Genomic DNA, 14,236 nt, shown 5'->3' with positions numbered 1-14,236 from the left:
GATGAGAAAAAACAGTTGCTTGGGGATGGTAGAAATCAGGAAGCAGCTTTTTGTAAATATGGTATTTATGCTGAACCTTAAAGATGGCTCTTCTGAGTGAATAAGCAGGGAGAGAAGGTTAGACATAGAAACAACATGAGCAAAGATACAAAGGGAGGAAAGTGCAAAGCATGTTCCTAGGACCGTGAATTGTCCTGCGTAGCTGGAATAGTGAGTTTATGGGGGTGGAGGGGAGGAATGGGCTGAGCAGTAGCTCTAGATCACATCCTAAAGGCCTTGAATGCCACAGATGAGGTCTATGAACCTTCTTCTCTAGGCAATGGGACACTGTTGAAAGTTTCCGTAGAAGAGATGGAAAACATATTAGTGGTTGCCAGGAATTAGGGGCAGTGTAGGGGCCGGGGGGAAGATAGGGGAGGAGGATGACTATAAAGAGGCAGCATAAGGGATCTGTGTGGTGATGGAACAGTTTCTGTATCTTGACTGTGGTTGTGGTTACACAAATCTGCACATTATAAATTTACATACAACTACACATACATATGAGTGCATGTAAAACTGGTGTAAAACATCCTCAGCGTGTTTTTAAAGTCTCTGCCTCAGCCTGGAGTGAATAAGTTCTGTAGATTGTGCCAGTGGCAGTTTCCTGGTTTTGATGTTGTAAATGTCACCATTGGGGGAAACTGGATGAAGGGTACATGGATCTTCTCTGCACTATTTTCACAACTTCCTGTGAATCTGTACTTAATTCAAAATAAAAAGTTAGAAAAAAATGCATAAGAAGGAAAAGGCAGAGCAGGGAGAATAGTTAGGGTTTCCACTAGTTTACCATGATTTCATTGTGAAATGCTATGTTCACATACCATGTAAGATGCTTGGGAGGCATCTTTTTCAGAAGTTACAAAACACAGTGTCTACCCTTGAGAAATTTGCTGTTGAATGGAGGAAACAGACATGTTTTAAGTAGTGATCATTCTGTGTGCTGGCTTTTAGTAGTAAAGGTAGGTACACAGCAATGTGAGAGCAACGAAAAAGGGGACAAACTGCTGGGGTAGGGAGGGCTTCATGGTGACACAAGGACTGGACTAACTCCAGGGAAGAGTGGGAGTTTGTGTGGCACATGCTGGGGCTCTGTAAAAGCCCAGGTGAGACATAAGGCTGAAATTAGTGGTGGGAAGAATTGAGAGTAGGGAATGGATTCAAGAGCATTTTGGAGAAGCATTGATGCAAATTGTTGAAGTACTGTGTGTTGAGACAGAGAGGGAAGAGTCTGAGGTGACTTATGTTTTCAGCTTGACTGACCGAAAGCATGGTGGCTCCATTAGCCAAAATTTAGAGTCAAGAAGGAGAAAGGTTTTGGCTAGGGTATGTTTAGTGTGAGGTATCTGAGGGACTCCATGCAGAGAGGCTGGGGTGCAGTTGGGATGTGGCACCCGGGAGAAGCAGTGCCAGAGCTAGAGCTGTATTGGATCCTAAGGTGCAGCCCCACTGGACCGCTTGCCACTTCCCCAGTCATCCTCTGCATGTTTTTAAAGTCTCTACCTCAGCCTGGTGTGTCCCTCTCTTTTTCCATCCTGTGAAATCCCACCCCTGTGTCAGCTCGCATGTTCCTTCAGTGTCTACTTCAGAATAGAGGTGATGGCTTTGAACCTTACGAGCTTGTGGATTTTGTCCACTGATACTATGGTGAGGCAAGAAGATGAGAGGATGAGTTAGCAATGAGCATTTGGAGGTGTCGTGACCTAGAGGAGGAGAGGAACAGTTGGAGAGGAGAAGCATGAAAGCAATGAGGCCGCATGAAAGCAATGAGGCCACATGGAAGCTTGGCTGCTCAGCCTTTGCAGAGCTGCCCACCCAGAATTAGACATGACCAGGAGAAGAAATAGGCCGTGAGCTAAATCGTACAAGTTCATGACAACATGAAAGATAAGCATTCACTCTGCGTCACCCCAGAGCTCCATCTCCTGTGTAAAGCTGCCTGACATTGAATGGTGTCTGACCAGCCTGATTAATTTTTAATATTTGATTCTCTGGTGAGTTGACTAGGCATTGAGGTGCATCAAAGGTAGCTTTTGTTTTTATGAAGTTGGTCAAAATAACACAGGAGAGTCAGATTACTGCAACCTTGAGCTCTGGTTGTTCTGAAGGGATGAGATCAGACTCTCTAACCTAGTTTCAGAAGGATCTTTGCCTTTTGCAAGGGAAGTTATTTGAAACTGGAAGTGGGTATGCTTCCTCTTGGATTCTGTATCTCTTATTATCGGAAAATGCCTCATTTTTCAGCCACAGATAGAAAACAGCATCAGTGCATCAGGCTTCCAATTCTCTCCATGACTCAAATGATGTCTGAGTTCTGAAAACCTGCTGCCAACTCCTGAAACACCGGAGAATTTAAACACAAATGTTCTCTAAATAATATGCTTCTTACACTGTGTAGTCTGCAAAGCAGATGATGATGATGATGATTTTAATTCTGCACGGTATCTCCTTAATTCTCTAATTTCCCCATCTTTCAAATTGTATTCCTAAATGTTCTCTCTTAAAATCTTATATTTTGTACCCTGTTATCTTTCTACACAGAGCCCTTCATAGCTGAGGATGGATAGTATCTGAGTGGTGAGAACCTACATGTGAGGAGAGCTGCTCTGAAGTGACTCACATGTGGATTTGTGACCTTCTGGAGTGATGGCTGGTTAGGCAGGAGGGGGAAGATCATGGAAAGGGAGGTGATAGTGTGGACTCCATTTTATCAGTGGTATGCTTTGTGAGAGCCTGCAAACTAACAGAGGAATTGCCTTTTGTTCTCAGAATAGGGTTCTCTCTCTCTCCTCTGTGTCTTGCTTGCTGGCTCAAGATCTACCTACTTGTAAAGATGCTTTCACAAGCTGGAAAGACTCCACAGTGTTATGGACTGTGAGGAAACTCTATTCTACCCACTTCTGCCTTACTTGAAAATTTTTACAATAATCATGATTACTTTTGTAATCAGAAAAGTTACAAACAGTCCCACTGGAAAAATAAACATTTAAAAGTAAGGAAAAGATGTTCAAATATTGAAAATGCCTCTTTATTGAATTTCTAAGTCTTTGTCTTTTTTGACTTCCATAACTGATAAATTATTTTAATGAATTTCTTGATATTTGTCCATCCCTCCATCCATTCATCCTTACTTTTCTGAACCAACTTGATTTTGCCATGGTGTCCTATTCTTTTAATGTACTGCCTGATTCAGTGTACTAGTAATTTGTAAATGGGATAATATACAGTTTTCTTTTCTCCTGTACTGAATGCCAGAGTTTTGGTATTAGGGCTGTACTTAACTTGCTCCATAAAATAAATGAGGAAGCCTTTCATATTTTTCTGTTGCTTTTTAAAAATTTGAAATAATAAATACCATCTTTTTTTAGTGAGCTTAGTTTGTGTGAGGCACAATGATTGGAACCCAGATCTGCACAGCTCCCAGGTCTTTGCTCATCCTGTTTGTCACTGCAGTATCAAAGGAGGAAGGCCAGCCTCGGAACCCTGAGTCTCTGTGGCCAGGAACGCCTCAGGGGGCTGGACTTTTCACTCCTCTTGTCCTTTTCTTTTCTTAATTAAACATTTCATTTTGAAAGAATTTCAGTTACATAAACAGTAGAAAAATGATATAAAAGATTCCCATATACTCTTCACCCAGATTCACCAATGATTAATATTTTGCTACATTTGTTTTATCATTCCATCTTTATTCACATATTTTTCTGAGTTACTTAAAAGTCAGCCATATAATATATAATATCCCTTTACAATTATTTACAGTATATAATATAAACATTTTAGTGTATATTTCCTTAAAAAAATCTAAATAAAAAACAAAGTATAGATGTCACAATCAGGATATTAACTTTGATATAAACTGTTATCTGCTTATTCAAATTTTACTAATTGTCCCAGTCATGTCCATTGTAGCAAAAGAAAAACATTTTCCCTCAGTTCAGGATTTAATCTAGGATCAAACATTGTATTTAGTTGTCATGTCTTTTAAATCTCTTTTAATCTGGAACAGCTCCTTAATCTTACGTTGTCTTTCATGACCTTGACATTTTTAGTGTACAGGCCAATTCTACTTTATAGGATGTTCCTTAATTTGAGTGATTTTGCTGTTCCCTGTGCTTAGATTTAAGGTATGTGTTTTTGACTGGGATACTGCAATGATGTGTCTTTCTAGGTGCATCATAACAAGAGGTCCTGATGCCTACTTGTCCCATCACTGATAACCAACCTAAATCATCTAGTTAACTGGTATCTGCCAGGCTTCTCCACTGTTAAGTTACTATTTTTCACTTTGTAATCAGTAAGTAATTTTTAGGGTGATACTTTGTATATAAATCCTGTTCCTTACCAAACTTTCATGTCCTAATGTTAATATCCATCCATTTGAAGCAACAAACTGAGACGTGCAAAGTGAATAGACTCTACCCCTTGGAGCTAGAATGAAGCCAAGAGAAAGTGAACCATTCGGTCCATTTAGGCAGATAAGCCAATTTTTTTTTTTTTTTTTTTTTTTAACTCACTACTTACGGTCTTTGGGTTTTGTCTTTGCAAAGGTTAACTGAAATCTAGTCATACTCTTGAGAATAGTGATTGGCTGTAGCTTGTAACCCTTGGGCTCCTATTTTGGTCACCCAGGGCTCAAGATGGGTCCACCCAGTTTATTCTGGTCATAAGTGCCCCTTGGGGCTTTGGCCGATGGCTCTGTTCTATCTTTGGCTCTTTCATCCTTTGTCTTTGCCTCTAAGATGCTGTCATTTGGAGTCCCAATAAACTGCCGGTGTGCTGAATCACCTATAAACAAGCATTGCTTCTGGCTACAGACTCATCTTATCAGACAACTCTTTACTGAGCCCAGTTACACAGCTTATGCTATCAATGCTAAGGCTGCAGTTGTATGAGTCACACAAGCAGTTTTTAATATGTCAGAGAGTCCAGAACTGTGTATAATATGAAGAAATGTTAAAAACACCCAGTGGTATACTTGGGCACACTTTAGCTATTGCAGGGTTCCAGACCCCTGCAATAAAGCAAATGTCACAGTAAAGCGAGTCACACACATTTTTTGGTTTCCCAGTGCATATAAAAGTTATATTTACACTGTACTATAGTCTACTAAGTGTTTTAAGCCTACTAAGTGTTAAGTCTAAAAAATGTACATGCCTGAATTTAAACGTACTTTATTGCTAAATAGGCTAACAATCATCTGAGCCTTCAGTGAGTTGTAATCTTTTTGCTGGTGGAGGGTCTTGCCTTGATGTTGATAACTGCTGACTGACCAGGGTGGTGGTTGCTGAAAGTTGGCGTGACTGTGACAGTTTCTTAAAATAGGACAACAATGAAGTTTGCCACATCCATTAACTCTTCCTTTCATGAAGAAGAGGAAGAGTTGTCTGGAGTTTTTGATGCTGTTTGATAGCATTTTACCCACAGTAGCTTCTTTAAAATTGGAGTCATCCCTCCCAAACTCTGCTGCTGCTTTATCAGCTAAGTTGATGTAATTCTAGATCCTTTGTTGCCATTTCAACAATGTTCACAGCATCACAATGAGGAGTAGATTCACCTCAAGAAACCACTTTTTTTGCCATCCATAAGAAGCCACTTCCATCCGTTCAAGTTTGATCGTGAGATTGCGACAATTCAGTCACATCTTCAGGCTCCACGTCTAATTCTAGTTCTCTTGCTATTTTCACCACATCTGTAGTTGTTACTTCCTCTGCTGAAGTCCTGAACCCCTCAAAGTCATCCATGAGAGTTGGAATCAGCTTCTTCCAAACTCCTATTAATGTTGGTATTTTGACTTCTCATGAATCATGAATTTTTTTTCCTTTTTCCTTTTTTCCTCTTTATTCACAAACTGATTGTTAGTATGAAAAAACTGAGACAGGTTAAGAATGCAACTTTGATCTTCAGTCTTCTCTTTCCAACTCAATCCTGGAATATTCATAATATTCTAGCCATCGGAGTCTCTCCTTTCTTTTTTGTCTTCAAAGTGCTTTCCAAAAGGAAACATACTGCCTGGTGTTCTATATTATTCCTAATTTCCAGGTGGAAAAATGAGACAGTGACATCTAAAAACATTGGGGAGGCTGGACCCAGTGGCTCATGCCTGTAATCCTAGCACTTTGGGAGGCCAAGGAGGGAGGATCCCTTGAGCCCAGGAGTTCAAGACCAGCCTGGGCAACATAGTGAGACTCTGTCTCTACAAAAAAAAAATTAGCTGGATGTGGTGGCATACACTTGTAGTTCCAACTATTCAGGAGGCTGAGGTGGGAGGACCGATTGCACCTGGGAGGTCAAGGCTGCAGTGAGCCGTGATCATACCACTGCACTCCAGCCTTGGTGACAGAGTGAGACCCCGTTTCAAAACAACAACAACAAACACACACACACACACTGCAGACTATATTTTTAAAAACAAGGCAATAATTAAGGCTTTTCTTGCTTTAATTCTCTATTACCACAGTAAAATATTTAACAAAGTCCAAGAGATTACTGACACACAATAACAACCTAAGACTTTACATTAATGGAACTATCAATAATAATCAGTGAAATAACTGGAAAAGCATCAGATGTAAAGAGTGATTTGCTATTCTATTTATATGGTATTGAAACTGTCATAACATTTACAGACCCAGAAAGTTTGAGGTAATATTGAATAATAATTGATAACTCTGAAATACTGCAACATCGTGAAGGACCTTCTAAATGACCAAAAACAGATGAAATTTTGTTTGATATAATTTCAGTGAAGTTTTTTTTTCTTACACAGAACTATATATATTTTTTAATTAGTAATCCACATAAGTTATACACAAGATTAAGTGACTAGATTGTTCAATAAAACTCTACATTGCTTTCTTATTATGGACTAATGAGCTTATAATTCACTGTCACTTTTAAGAAATTCTAGTCTATGGACATGTTCAAATTGTTTGGTCTTATTAGTTTCATTAGCAAAACCCACCAATTACTTTATATTTAATTCTTTTGAATATCATCTTTAAAGAGCCTGACTTGAATTTTGTCAAAATAAATCCTACCTTAATCCTCCAGTTTCTAGTTTATGGGTTCTTCATGAGTTTCAGTTCAGTGTAAGCTAGCACATGGACCTCCCCATGAATTTTCCACAACTTTAACACTTTCCACAAAGTGTCATGTCCTTCTCCAGGCTTTTGGTAGAATGTGAAGTTAATAATGGCATGTGATGTTCCTTAGCATAATCTACCAAAAAGTGATGATCTCCTTGAAAGAAAAGTCATGGGCTGCAATCACACATCTGAGTTGATAGACATCCACATCAACTATACATAAAAAGAAAAGGGGTGGGACGTAGCAGCTCACACCTATAATCCCAGCACTTTGGGAGGCTGAGGCAAGTGGATCGCTTGAGCTCAGGAGTTTGAGACCAGCCTGGGCAACATAGCAGGACCCCAGTCTCAACAAAAAATACAAAAATTATCTGGGTATGGTGGTGTGCACCTGCAGTCCCAGCTACTCGGGAGGCTGAGGTGGGAGGATCACTTGAACCCAGGAGGCAGACGTTGCGGTGAGCTGAAATCACACCACTGCACTCCAGCCTGGGCACTAGAGTGAGAACCTGGAGTATAAATACCCACTTTTAAGAAATTCAAACAGATCCCAACATAAACGTCTTCAAACTTAATGGGTTTTACGTGACTCATCATTTATAGATCCTTGGCACCAAACCTCTGGACATTATATAACCCGACATACTGCAGTATGGAGGGAACACCATGAAAGGATACTTCTGGTATAAAATATGGGGTTTTTGGTGAAATCCTCTGTAGGAATAATGGTTACTTAGAGGATAACCTGTGAAAAACTTCTCTGGTTTCAGTTTAAAGGATACTTCACTAAATTTCAAATATTGATGGAAACATCAGTGTCTGTATTCAGGGTGTACTTGGCATTGGGGCAAAACTCAGTTACCCACCTGAATACCATAATGATTTTCAAGGTCATGTTATTATATGTATCCAAAACATCTGGTTGCATTATGTCATCATAAAGAAGGTGTTCACCCTCTAAGCACAGTGCTAACATTTTGTCTTCCCTTTCAGATATAACGTAAGACTCTCTTATCTCCACCAACACTTTTTTTTTTCATCTCAAGTAACTCCAGTGGCCTGCGTGGCTTTCATATTTGAGGGATGGGAGGTTACTGGGATGATGAGAAATGGTTGGTTGGTTGGTTGGTTGATTTTGAGACAGGATCTCACTCTGTCGCCCAGGCTGGAGTACAGTGTGGCATGATCATGGCTCACTGCAGCCTTGACCTTCTGGGCCCAAGCGATCCTCCCAGCGAGTAGCTGGGACTAGTGGCGCATGCCACCATGCCTGGCTGTTTTTAAAAAAAAAAAAAAAAATTTTTTTTTTTTTGGTAGAGATGGGATCTCCCTCTGTTGCCCAGACTGGTCTCGAACTCCTGAGTTCAAGTGATCCTCCTGCCTTAGCCTCCCAAAGTGTTGGGATTACAGGCATGAGCCATTGCACTGGGTACAGAAATGGGTTTTGATGAGAGCAGTTTGAATGCTCTCAAAATGCAAAGTGAAGGTATTGTCTGTAAATTGTCTCATACTCCAAAAGCACATCCAGTTTACATGTTCTGTCACATTGTAGTGGGGGAAGGCTGAGGTAACACATCACAAGGAAACTCAGAAGCAATAGCAACAGGAGACCCCATGTGAGGGATCCTTGTGACATCCTATTTGGAAGGGCTGTCCAGGGAGCTGGGGCTGTCCAGAGAGCCGGAGCCATCCACAGCAGCTCAGAAGCGTGCGAGCTGCAGGTTCTTCCTCTTGATTAATTTCCTGTCAATGAAATACTTTCAGTTTCACCAGTTGAACATTTAGCAGTATGTAGTTTTCAAAAATAATGCTACCAAAAAACAGAGAATCTCAGATTGGCTTAAAATTCTGCCATATACTCCTTATAAAACACACACCTGTAGAATTTCAGATGAGATTAAAGCACTAGCTGAAGTTTTTTGTTGTTTTCTGTATTCCACGCTTTAAGTAAAACGCTCAGATTTGCTGTGAACACAGTGAAAACAGGAAAAAAAAAAAAAAAAGACACAATTTGGTAATATTTCCCTTTGTAGTAGCTTTTCCTAACAAAACAGCCACCTCCTAAACACAGGCACTGGTAACACCCTCACCTTCTACTCCCCCGCCACCATGGCAAAAGCCCCCAGCCACTCCTGTGGGCAATGGAAGGCAGAGAGTGCACCCTGGGACAAGACAAGGTGGCCAACAAGCAGCTTCAGCCTGGACTCACCACCACATACCCCAGCATTCTTCCGCATCGCCCACGGCCCCACCAGGCTCCTCCAGCATTCACCTGAGCAGGGAACTGCTAGTCACAGAGGCCCACTCCCTGAGGTTTGGTGGCTCAGCTCCTGCCATGCTCCAGAAAAGCATGAATGGTCCTAGTGATATCTAAGATGGTGAGTCCTTTCCAGAAGGTTTTAAATTTACTTTGCCCAGATCCATCAGAGGAATCTCTTGTCTGTGGCAGCTATTGCCTTATGAAATGTATTTCTTAAATAATAATACTTGAAAGTCAAAATTCCCTAGGCATGGTGGCCCACGCCTGTAATTCCAGCACTTTGGGAGGCTAAGGTGGGCGGATCACCTGAGGTCAGGAGTTCAAGACCAGCCTGGCCAACATAGCGAAATCCTGTCTGTAGTAAAAATACAAAAATTAGCTGGGCGTGGTGGCAGCTGCCTGTAATCCCAGCTACTGGGGAGGCTGAGGTGGGGAGAATTGCTTGCAGCCGGGAGGCCGAGGTTTCAGTGAGCCAAGACTATGCCACTGTACTCCAGCCTGTACAACAGAGTGAGATTTTGTCTCAAAAAAAAAAAAAAAAGAAAGTCAAAATTACTCCTTGATCCATGAGCTACAGAATGTATGTTGTGTTAGCAGGTATGAAAACGTTAATCTCCTTGTGCATCTCCATCAGAGCTCTTGGATGACTAGGTGCATTGTCAAGGAGCAGTCATGTTTTGCAAGGAATTTTTTTTTTTCCTGAGTAGTAAGTCTACAGTGGGCTTAAATTATTCAGTTAACCATTCTGTAAACAGATGTGCTGTCATCCAGGCCTTGTTGTTCCATTTATAGAGCACAGGCAGAATAGATTTAACATAACTCTTAAGTGTCCTAGGATTTTCAGACTGGCCAATGAGCACTGGCTTTAACCTAAAGTCACCAGGTGCATTAGTTCCTAACAAGAGCATCAGCCTGACCTTCTCAGGTTTGAAGCCAGGCACTGACTTCTCCTCTCTAGCTATGAAAGTCTTAGACGGCATCTTCTTTCAATATAAGGCTTTTCATCTCTGTTGAGAATCTGTTGTTTAGTGAAGCCACCTTCATCAATGGTCTTATCTAGATCTTATGGATAACTTGCTACAACTACATCAGCATTTGCTGCCTCACCTTGCACTTTTATGTAATAGAGATGACTTCTTGCCTTAAACCTCATTAACCAACCTCTGCTGGCTTCAGACTTCTTCTGGAGCTTCCTTACCTCCTCAGCCTTATAGAATTGAAGAGAGTTAGTAGTGCCTAGCTCTAGATTAGACTTTGGCTTAAGAGAATGTTTTGGCTGGTTTGATCTTATATCCAGCACACTAAAACTTTATCCATATCATTCATGTAGCTCTTCAAATTTCCTTCAAGAGGCTGGGTATGGTGGCTCATGCCTGTAATCCCAACACTTTGGGAGGCCGTGGTGGATGGATCATTTGAGGTCAGGAGTTCGAGACTAGCCTAGCCAACTTGGTGAAACCCCGTCTCTACTAAAAATACAAAAACAACTAGCCAGGTGTGGTGGTGCTTGCCTGTAATCCCAGCTACTCAGGAGGCTGAGGCAGGAGAATCGCTTGAACCCAGGAAGCAGAGGTTGCAGTGAGCCAAGGTCACACCACTGCACTCCAGCCTGGGCAACAGAGTGAAACTCTATCTCAAAAACAAACAAAACAAAAAGAAACAAAATCCTAACTTTTTCCATGCTGATAGTGCTCACGCAAACGTGGTGAACGTTCCTAAAACCCGCTGGACTTTTGTAAGAAGTGTGGCAAGCACTAACCCCACAAAGTGACATAGTAAAGAAGGGCAAGGATTCTCTGTATGCCCAGGGAAAGCAGCATTATTACAGGAAGCACAGTGCTATGGTGGGCAAACTAAGCTGATTTTCTGGAAAAAGGCTAAAACTACAAAGAAGATTGTGCTAAGGCTTGAGTGTGTTGAGCCCAACTGCAGATCTGAGAGAATGCTGGCTATTAAAAGAGGCAAACATTCTGAACTGGGAGGAGATAAGAAGAGAAAGGGCTAAGCGGTCCAGTTCTAAGTGTTACCTTTTCTTTTATTATGAAGACAATAAAATCTTGAGTTTATATTCACTTAGAAAAAATTCCTTCAAGAACATTTTCTTTGCATTCACAACCTGGCTTACTGTTTGGTACAAGAGGCCTCACTTTCGGCCTGTGGAAATTAGACATAGTAGTGTTCTATTTCTTCAATAGCCACATTCCTGGCAGTAGTAACCATGAAAACATGGCTCTCTGCTATGTGTTACCACACACCTCTGTCATGTGGTTAAGTATAAAGCACTGAATTGCAAATCATTTATTTTGAAATTCATTCATATAAATAAAAAAGTAAGTTCAAAGTTATCCTCATGATAACATGACTGTCCTTCAAATTTCAGTAAGTTTTCTTGAGTTACAAAGAATTATGTGGAGGTACAGCTCTTGCCCTAAGGGGCTACACACAGTCCACAGGATCCTCCTGCTTGAACTAAAGACCTTACTTGGGCGCCAGATGTCCATGGGCATATGTCTTATTTTTGAATGTCTTTGGATGTATGTGTTACGGTGGAGACAGTTGAACAATTGTGCTAAAACCTCGCTTTGAATTTAGAGATATACCACTACGTCCCCTCCCCTTCCCAAAGAAAAATTTGGGGGCAGTAGAAAGTGCTCACAAAAGCCGATTCCAACTTGTACCTTAGGAGAGACCCTGTCCCCTCCCTCAGTCTTTTTTTCTTTCTCATTTTTATTAATGAGTTCTTATACTTTTGATTTACTGTTGAATTAAAAGCAATACATTAAAATGGAGAAGGACACCAACCTGACAGTAGTGAACAATGGCAAGAGCCACTAAGGTCAAAGACAGAAATATTAAAGCTGGCGGAGGAGTTAAAAGAATTACAGTCTGGAGCTACCTAATGAGTGAGGGAAGCAGCATTGTATACCCTAGTAGCCTCTGAGGCATCCCAGCATTGAGTGAAAAACGGGTAATAAATGTTTGTAACGATTTCTCCAGTTAACTAGAAAAGGTGGAATTTTATCCAGTATGCAGTTTGGAGCATTGAGATGTAAATAGTAGCTTATCTTGAAAACTTTTACTGCAACTAATTCACATTAATTGTAAATATTTAGAAACATGAAAGAAAAAATATATAAAACTGCTCATATCACCCATAGATTTAATTACTTGTGGCACGTTGGTATGGTATTTAGCTCTTCAGCCCTTTTCTATGTATAAAGATAGTATATAATAAGATATATTTGCATATTATATAAAATACATGTTATATAACATATATACCAAATTTATGTGTGAGAACATGAAGCCTGCTTTTTTATTTAAAAAAAAATTTACTTGGGTAAAAATACACAATAAAAAGTATACCCTCTTAACTATTTTGTAAAGCCTGTTTTTTAAAACTCAATAATATGTTGTGAACATTTTTCCGTATCACTGAGTATACATGTTTATTTTAAGGCTGCATGGATATACCATAATCTAGTTAGTCAATTTCCTAGTGCTAAATATTTAGGTTTCCAACTTTGGTTATTAACACTGCATAAAGCATCTTTAAATATACATACTTCTATATTTCATCAGAGTCCCAAAATAATTGTTGGATCAATGGATGTCTACTTTCTGAATGCTTCCAATGTATATTATCAAAGCACACTTCTATTTCACTATACTCTTGCCAGTATTTGATGTTATAATTCTTTTAAATTAATGTTTATGTAATTTAGTCTTTAATACTAAAAATGCAAACCGCAGTAGAAACTAAAGTCAATGAGAAAATTCATTTTAGGGAATGTGATGCATAAAGTTATTCAGGCTTATAAACTAGCAAAACACTGGTTCTGTAAGAGAAGAACTTAACACAGTAACTGTTCAGTACACAGGCATGATGAGCCTTAAGATGCTCACTTGTTCATGGAGTGTACAAAATTCATATAAGTCTTCATGAATGTGAAGAAATGCCTCATAATTTGAAGAAGAGATGTTAAATGAATCCAATTATCATAAGCCAAATCTGTGATTCTCAGGGTAGAACTGTGAATCTCAGGGTAGAACTTTATTGAATTTTGTGTAACATTTTTGATGTTGAAACTTTTTTTCAGTTGCCGCTAACTTTGTGGGTTTTGTTTTATTTGCCACAGAGAAGTTTCACATTTTAATGAGGAAGAAATGAATCAAATTTTTGGTTACTCTTTTCATGTTATGTTTATAGAAAACCGTCTCTACCTCCAAAGTTATAGTACAGTTGTAATTTTCTTTTAATAGTTTTACAGTTTTATTTTCGACACTTAAATCAGAAGTTGCAAACATTTTTATTAAATAGACCGCTGTCGTGAGGGACTGTCCTGTGCATTATTAGGTTATGGGCATCCCTTGACCTCTGCCCACTTGATGCCAGCAGCACCCCTTGTCTCCCCAGTTGTGACAACCAAAAATGTCTCCACATATTGCCCCTTGCCCTCTTTGGGCCAAAACTAGCCTCTCTTGAGAAGCAGTGGTATGATAAACCTTAAAGTGGGTTGAGGCAATACCCAATAAGAAACACTGGCAGGACAAGAGATCAGTCGTTGGCTGAGTGGAATACTCAAGTAGACCATTTCTTGAAGATTGTATTCTAGTCTAGACATTGGAGAAACTGGGAATTTGGAGCAGTCTTCCTTTTGTTGCAGTTTTGGATTCCAAACTGCAACAAAAGATCTTGGTTCTTCTTCTTTACTTCCTCATTTGCTCTTATTGACCTCTCTGTGGACTAGAAGAACCAGGAGAGGGTAACTGGGAGTTACTAATAAAAATGTTAGGAAAATTGTCAGCAGATGCCTTGGTGACATCTTGTTCCAACTTTGCAATTTAAGCT

General features: G+C 40.0%; 1 protein-coding gene and 1 pseudogene across 12 annotated transcripts in view; one reads left to right on the top strand and one right to left on the bottom strand.

The window, feature by feature from the left end:
• The window catches only part of LOC105465203 (AP2 associated kinase 1), a 223,190-nt gene that overhangs the window by 74,552 nt on the left and 134,402 nt on the right, over positions 1-14,236 (top strand). The gene's annotated exons all lie outside the window — the stretch shown is intronic.
• On the bottom strand, positions 7,225-8,814 carry LOC105465202 (UDP-GalNAc:beta-1,3-N-acetylgalactosaminyltransferase 1-like; annotated as a pseudogene).

The sequence above is a fragment of the Macaca nemestrina genome, chromosome 13, assembly GCF_043159975.1.
Source record: "Macaca nemestrina isolate mMacNem1 chromosome 13, mMacNem.hap1, whole genome shotgun sequence".
NCBI classification, from domain to species: domain Eukaryota; kingdom Metazoa; phylum Chordata; class Mammalia; order Primates; family Cercopithecidae; genus Macaca; species Macaca nemestrina.
Note: the sequence above shows the minus strand (reverse complement) of the source record. Positions and strands in the feature narration are given on the sequence as shown.